Raw genomic sequence first — 8659 nt, 5'->3', positions numbered from 1 at the left:
TGTTCGAGTGATAGAAACTGAGATCTGGTGGGTAAGTACTGTAAAGGGCTACTCGGAATAAATAAATTTTATTCACGATACATAAACAACTATAAATCATACTCTCCGATCCGACTTTAAATGACGAGATCGTGGCGAAAAACTTAAGAAAGGGTCGGCCAAAAAAATTATTCGAAATTTTGTTACAAAAATTCTCAAGATGTATGGTCAACATTTTTACTCCTTGTGCGGGGTACGGTCCAATGAATAAGGTTGCCCAAAATTAAAACAAAAAAATATTAGCGCTTATACTTCTGTTAGATGTTTGGCCGAGCTCCTCCTCCTATTTGTGGTGCGCGTCTTGATGCTGTACCACAAATGCATGACAGTAATACACTCGAAGGTTTGCCATTGTCTGCCGAAGGGCGACCGCTATTAGAAAAAACTTTTTCTATGATTTTGGTGTTGCATGTACGGAAATTCGAACCTACGCACTTCTGAATGGTAGTCACGCACCAACCCATTCGGCTACAGCGGTCACGATAGTGGTTTTTTCTTCTTGATTGACGCGGTAACCGCTTACGCGAATTTGGCCGAGTTTTACAAAACGCATCCGTCGTTTCTTTCTCGTGTTAACCGGGGCCACTTGGAAACACCAAGTGATCTTTCCAACGGAGAGGAGGCCGCCCTCTTCCTCTGCTACCACCAGCTGGTACCGAATCGAATACTTTCATAGCCGGAGCGTTTGTATCCATTCGGACGACATGACCCAGCCAACGTAGCCGCTGGATCTTTATTCGCTGTGCAATGTCAGTGTCGCCGTAAAAGTCATACAGCTCATCATTTCATCGCCTGCGATACTCGCCGTCACCAACGTGCACAGTTTCAAAAATCTTTCCGCCTTGAAATTACCATTGAATTTTCTTAGTAAAAAATGCACTTTTGCATACATTTAGTATAAAATGTATACAAATGAATATTATTTCATACACTCCTTTGATTTCCCTTCACAAACATTGAAAAAATTATACCCCATGCTTTAATAAAAAAATAAAGTTTTAATTATTTTTTATAGAAACCCTCAAACGAGCCAAAGATTAAAGAAAATTTGAATTATTAAGAAAACCAAAACATTAGTTAGTTTCACGCCACATGCGCCGGTACTTATAGGACAGAAGAACATATTAGAGCACACTAATATGCCATAAGTTCTGTTATAAGTTCTCGCCGTATGCATGGTGAAATTTGTCACAGAATTTTTGGCAAGAGCGCTGGTAGTCAGAGGCAAAAGTCAGATGGGCGGCGAGACTTATGACAAACATAGATAAATGGTATGACAGACAGTTCGGAGAGGTCAACTTCTATATTACTCAGATGCTATATCTCTCTTAGTTCCCGTCCTTCCTGATGGAACATAGGGCTCTACAAAACGCTTCCAGCGGTCACGATCTTACGCGATGACTCTGACTTATTTGAAAGATTTCCCTGCAGCCTTAAGTTCTTTTTCGAGAGTTTTCTTCCATGTGGCCATAGGGCGTCCATTTAACTACTGTCTGGTGGGTTCCAATAGTGTGGTTGCCTGCATATTTCTGTGGAAGCCTTTCGAAGAGTATGACCAATCCACCTCCATTTCCTCTACTTCATTTCAGTCTGGATGGGTAACTGCTTATAATTCGCCCAAAGCTCGCTGTTGTTGATTGTTCTGGGCCACCAAATACGCAATAAACGTTTTAAACATTTGTTGACAAAAAGTTGCGGCTTATTTCCGAGCCAGTCTGTCATGAGCCAGGTGTCACAGCCATACAAAAGGGCCGATTTTACATTTGAGTTCAAAATACGCAGCTTTGTATGTGTGGAAATCGATGTAGAATTATATATCTTGTTCAGCTGAGTAAACGCACTACGAGCTATGCTATTTTCGAAAATATCTAAACAAAATAGGAAAAACGGAAACCACTGAATGTATCTACATTACACATTCTTCAAATGTGAGAGGAGGAAATTAGATCGCAAAGCTGTCAGAGGTAGTCTAGCTGCCTTAGAAGCAACCAAAATAATCGAAAAAATGGTAGAAAGCGCGGAAAATTGGCAACTTATTGGCACGTACAGAGAGCGAGCCCTGCGCGGGAAAAGACTTGACTTGGACAGAGATGCTTAAGCGACATGCTAACCTTAACCTACCTATCTAATTAGAAGATGAGCCGATAGCATGATACTGGCTCTAAAACCGGCGAACGCCTACTTGGCTCTTCTCTTTCTTCGATGAAATTCTACCGTACTTTCGGGCAGAGGAAACATCCAGAAGAGGAGGAGGAGAGATTCTTTTAGTGACACACCATTCGGTGCAGACAACGAACCCTACCTCATCGCCACAAAAAAAAGTAATTTTTGAAAAATATTTATAATGCTAATCAGGTTTTCGACAGGTGTTTAACTCATTGTTATTTTCACTTTAAATTTTATTTTTTTTTTTTTTCAATTTTATTTCAATAGAATATTTATTTTAATAGAATTGCTTGCTCAATACTAAAGTGCCCGCAAATATTTCAGTTTCAAAAAGTTTCATCGAAAAATGTTTGATCGAAATATTTTCCGACTAGCAACCGGTGACAATATTTCAGCGGTCCCATAATTTTGATTCTAAGTGTTAAAGCCTTAAGGAAGGATTGCAGTGTTCAGAAATTACATGCATTTATTCGTTATTGGTTACTTTTTTTTAGAGCTTCAGCCGAACGCCTTTGTTGCTAACGCTGCTAAGCAGTTATTTGTTAAATAATTTATTATTGTACAAATGTTAAAAAAAAAATATATATAAAAATAAATATTTAGAGCTGCTTTTAAGATGGAAAGAAAGAAATTTAAGATGGAAAGTTTTCTTAATGCAGGAAATCCGGTGCGCCCTTTTGATAAATATTGTATTCCATCACTAATTGCGTCAACTGCAAGTCAAATTAAAGTATAAATATTATAAATAGCAGATAGTAAAGAAATAAAAAATGCAAACGCTTATTACAGCATCCGGCGCTTATAAAAATAAATAAATGCACACAATTTTCTAAATTATTTAATCGCGTAATTGATAAACTGGTTTTCTCACAGTAGCAGTCTTGAATGAAATTCTCTACGGTGCAGTGCGAATACAGCATTTGCGCATACCAGCTATGCCAAAAGATCACTTGGCTTAGGTTAACTGCATATAAAACGGTACTGTCGTACAACATGAACTATGAACAGCATTGTAGCCGGGTCTGGTTAATAATTCTATGCATACATTTTTACTTGTATAAAGTTCAGGTAAACGGAGGGTTGCATTTGTATACTCAGCGCTATTAAACAAATTAATGTTATTATATATAATATTATTAATAAATTAATATAAATATGAAAACTAAATAATAGAATAGTTAATCGCAGACCATCAACTATGGAGGAAAATGCGTTTCGTATTGTGATTGAGTTCCACACTAAGCACAGAAATACCACACGTCTTAGTGCCCATTTACACAGAGCAACATTTGGAAGGGAAACATTTCGTTCGTGGGAGAAGGACGAACGGAGAAAAGAAAGCGGATTTTGCCTGCCGTACTGGTGACATGTTTTGTGCTTATTATTCGTATTTTCCATCTTGTATTTTCCACCAAGTTGGCTGCAAAACAATTTTTGAATTTTTGATCATTAATTTCTTCTTTTGTGGGAGAAAGGTTTGAGTTCTGTATGGGTTATCAATCAAATGGAACTATGACAAACATCAGAACGCCGCTTGGGAAATACAGGATAATTTCGCTCGTAAGGTAAGTATGATTTAAAAGACTTATGGGGCATCTTTAAGTTGAATTTTAAGTTTTTTTTCTCCCATTTCTAGATACTCAAGTTAATTTTAAGTTAAGTATTTATATAGGCGGCCGCCGTAGTCAAATGGGTTAGTGCGTAACTACCATTCGCAATTCACAAAGAGAACGTCGGTTCGAATCTTGGTGAAACACCAAAATTAAGAAAAACATTTTTCTAATAGCGGTCGCCTCTCGGCAGGCAATGGCAAACCTCCGAGTGTATTTCTGTCATGAAAAAGCTCCTCATAAAAATACCTGTTATTCGGTGTCGGCTTAAAACTGTAGGTCCCTCCATTTATGGAAAAACATCAAGACGCGCACCACAAATAGGAGGAGGAGCTCGGCCGAACACCTAAAAAGGGTGTACGCGCCAATTATACATATATATATATTTATATATGAAATATTCTGAATTTTTTTTTTATTCAATTACACAAAATTATATATACAAGCATTTAAATAAAAAAAAGGTATTTATTATTTAACCAATCCAGTTTGTCTTCTTCCTTGAAATGTTTAAGAAACTGTTGACGAACGTTCTCCGTTTTATATGAACCAAAAGATGACAAAAAAGCAAACGTCAAAAGCAAGGAATATTGCCGAAAACCATTTTGCCGGTTTGACCGCGAATGAAACATCAAAAGAGAATTTGCAGTGTCTCCCATCCAGATGTCTCCGTGTGTAAATCGGCACTTATGGAAGAAATACCATCTATTTACCTCGAGAAAAAGAGGTAACGAAAAAGCTATAAATCTCAGAAATGGTTGATGTATCAGCTTATGTCTATGGTCTATGTCTATGGTTAGCAAGATTATTGACTAAACTACTTCAGAAGCATAAGCACTTTCACGCTATTTTTTTTTTTATCTTTGTAGCACGAACAGGGAAGAATTTATTAACCGGATTGTTGCTAATAACGAAGGCTGGGATCAAAGAACTATATTTCAGTGTTCTTGTTTGGGACCCCAATCTAACCAATTGGAAACGGTGTTCATGCATAGTATTTAAACCCCAACAAGATTTAGATAAACTTCATCATACTTGTTTTTTACAGCAGTTTACAATTGAAATTATTAAATCGTTAGTAGTTTACTTGAAAAATTCTGTATAAATCGAGTTCGAATTTTTCGACAGAACATTTGAACTCCCTAACTCTTACCTGGTTGGTCTTTTTGACCCTATTTTTAAAGAAAGTTAAATTTTTAAATGAAAGTTACCTAAAAATGCAGTTAAAATGTAGTACAAAAACTTGAAGTGGAAAATTTTACTAGGGGTCTCTAAGGACGAAAGACTTCTACGTATTAAGATAAGTCCTCCCCTCCTAAGAGTTCCCATCGAAATTGATTCAACCCGTCAAGGCACTTTACACGACGGACGCCAGCTGTCGGATAATTCATGAGAAACTTCTGGTGCAAAAGCAAAATATTACCAGGTGCACGACAAGGATGTGTTCTCTCGCCACTTCTCTTTAACATCGTTTTGCGCGTTGTCAAGAAAACGCCAGAGGCAGTATTACCTGGGGAATGCAAGGGCGCCTAGAGGATCTTTACAATGCAGATGACATTTGTCTTCTGTCCAACAACTATCTTGACATGGCAGATTCAAGCAGTTCGAGAAGCAGCTGAGAAAGCTGTCGTGAAGATCAATACCCATTGTGCAGATCAATCGAGTGGTGATATCAAAAGCCGAACAAAGAAAGTTGTGGCGGCAAAACTGTGAATTTTTAACTCCAATGTAAAATCGATTTTACTTTATGGTTGTGAAACATGGAATGCACCGTCAGCTGACACAAGCTATTACACGTTTTTGTAAACAGATGCCTTCGAAAAATTCTCAAAATATTCTGGCCAAATATAATCTCAAATACTGACTTATGGGCCAGAACATAGCACAAGCCAATACTATTAGGGATCGGAAAGAGAAAATGGAGCTGGTTGACCATGTTCTACGCATTGGAAATGGTGACTTAACAACGACCGCCATGGACTTGAACCCCCAAGGAAGCCGCATAGGTGGAAGACCTGCGAATACCTGGAGACGACTGCTGGAGTCGGAAGCCCGAGCCATGTAGCTTAGCTGAAACGAAATTAAGAAATTGGCGCAAAACAGACCAGAATGCAAGAAGTTCGTTGTGGCTCTAGGAATTTATGATGATGATGAAGATTAAAATGAGAGCAGAAAAGCATAAATAATAATAAATCAAATATGTCTAGAAATTTTAATACTAAAAATGTAATATTATCGTGAAAGTCCGCATTTTTTAGAATAGAAATGGAGGGGTGTAAAATTTTTGTAATGATTCCTATTACATTAGTTTGGGGAAAAAGAAATCCATTATTTTCTCGATAGATGACTCTAGTGATTACTATCTCTTAAAGTATCGATCAAATAATTTAAAGTTTATGCTCGTTGTCAAGGTGATATTTCTTACTAAGAAAATTATTTTCCTGTTTTTTGTTTGGTCCATTCAGTTGTGAGTTACAGGGTGTTACCAATGGAAGTCAACAAAGAGAAAATTCGGTGCATTTGACAGTTTTTCTTTGATAAGAGCGAAAATAGCCTGAGTTGGTTAAATTGTGAATGGTGTTTATGGTGCCAATACTGTAATAGCTAATTATGTACAATTTTGGTTTCCACGAATTTTACGTCGAAAATTTTACGCAAAAATAATGAAATTTTCTTTTCCCCCAAACTAAAAAACATCTAATCGTCATTATGTGCCATGAGCCTATGAACTGTAAAACAAAAAATTTATGAGGTGAAGCTAAAACTTTATCCAACTCTGCGTCTCCCTAAAGAGGTTGTCCATTTCGAAGGCCCATTAAAAACATTTTTTGTTTTGTTGTATAAATAAATTCATAAAAGATCTGAGTGACGTAAGTATTAGAGAGATTATTTATATCTAGAGAGAAAAACTATTTCATATATACATAATTTTACCTCTACTTTTCGCGAACTTTTTGACCTCCTCTCGTATGAGCAAAGTTGCGTATTGTTATTGTTGCTGGCTATCATTGAAATAACATATTTAGATATGAAAAATATAATATGAAAAAATATAAAAAACAGTTCTGTATATTTGCGCTTGAAATTTACGCTTCGCTGACAATGATTAAAATCTAAATTTTGCTATTATAAAAACTTAGTACAATATTTACTCGAATTAACTATCTTAATTACTCTATATTCTTATAATTTCCGATATGTTAACTTAGCATGAAGAATGTGAAGTGATGTTTTGTGTATGCATACGTCCATGGGTAAAAGAAAAAAGTTGTAAAGTTGTAATTAATTTGTTTACTTAATTTTTTTTTATAAAAATATAGTTTATATTACAAAAACAACCTTATAACTTATATTTTAAAACTTTGCACAAAATTTATAAAAATTCAAGAAATTATAATAAAATTCTCAAACTTTTCAATCAGAACCTATAGAAAAATTTCAAGTATGCTATAGTTTTATAGCCCATTGAATTTTGTTATAATGAAGTGCAAGTTTAAAGTAGAAGCAAAGTTTAAAATTTTGCCAAAAAGACTAGATCGAAATGGAAAAAAAATTCCTTTCCTCAAGAACTGGTTACACTACTTAAGGGGATATATACAGTTAGAAGGCCGAAAAAAACGAAGTTTCCAGCATTTTTTTTTTTTTGAGAAAACTTTTAAATTTATTGTTTCTCCAAAAAAAATAGATTTTTGACCAAAATTTCGGCTTTAAATTGTTTATGAAAAAATATTAACAGGTGAGAGAAAATCTTCGATTAATTCCTAAAAAATATATTTAATAAGCTCGTGTTAAAATTTGAGACTAATCGGTTTAGCCGGTTTCGAGTAATGTTGGTCACCGACTTTGAAAATACCATTTTAATAAAAACGCATTGAAAGCTAGAAAATCACTCTACAAACACTCTGAAACGCCTTTTCAACTTTGCGTGTAACTTCAAAAATATTCACCGACACGATATTTTAAATATATGTAGATTAAAAATATAACATAAAAACTTAATAACACCCATAATAACTTCTTCCAATCGATATTACCATTAATGATATTTATAGACAAAGATTATTGTAAGCCAAGTAATTTACGGCGACGTTTTAAACAACGCTATTTTTATGAAAATTTTTGTGGCTGTTCGATTTTCCTCGGAGCATTTTCCTTTGATGAGCACCAATTTTGAAAGGCGTCGAGATCCGACTGTACGTTTTGACTATCTATCCTGGAGGAGTTTTATATCGTCCGAAAACATTAAACAGTTTGCAAACCTAAAATGTTTAGGTAAGTCATTTATAAAAATAGTAAACAGCAATGGCCCGCAATGAGTTCCTTGCGGTATACGAGACCATGCATTGACTATGATTTTAGACGCAATGGGTCTAATTTTCACTCAATTTCCTACCTTTACAAAAACTAGCGAAGAACTTGAAGAGATTTCCTCCAACTCCATGGTGTTCCAAATTACACAAATGTATTGAGTGGTCCACCTTGTCAAGGCTTTCAAAAAGTCCATATAAATTGCGTCTAATTTTGAACAGTTTTTAAACGCACTTACTATTTGATTTGTAACTAAAACAAGATTAGAGCAGGTTGACCTGCCGACGAAAAATACTTGCTGGCAATGAGATATAACCTTATTTAAGTGATCAAATAACTTCGTTTGTTTCATGTGATCGGATAACTTAGCAATAGTGCTCTGCTTCACAATAAGCCTATAGTTACAGACGACATTCCGATTTAAAGGCTCGTTCAATCCAGCAAAGTTTCCCAGAATCGATAAAAGTTTCACTATTTAAACACAAGTTTTAAAAATATGTAGTGGGAACCCCTCACTATCTGATCTAGCGCTGCGC

Source organism: Anastrepha obliqua, chromosome 4 (assembly GCF_027943255.1).
Source record: "Anastrepha obliqua isolate idAnaObli1 chromosome 4, idAnaObli1_1.0, whole genome shotgun sequence".
In the NCBI taxonomy this organism is placed as follows: Eukaryota; Metazoa; Arthropoda; class Insecta; order Diptera; family Tephritidae; genus Anastrepha; species Anastrepha obliqua.
Note: the sequence above shows the minus strand (reverse complement) of the source record.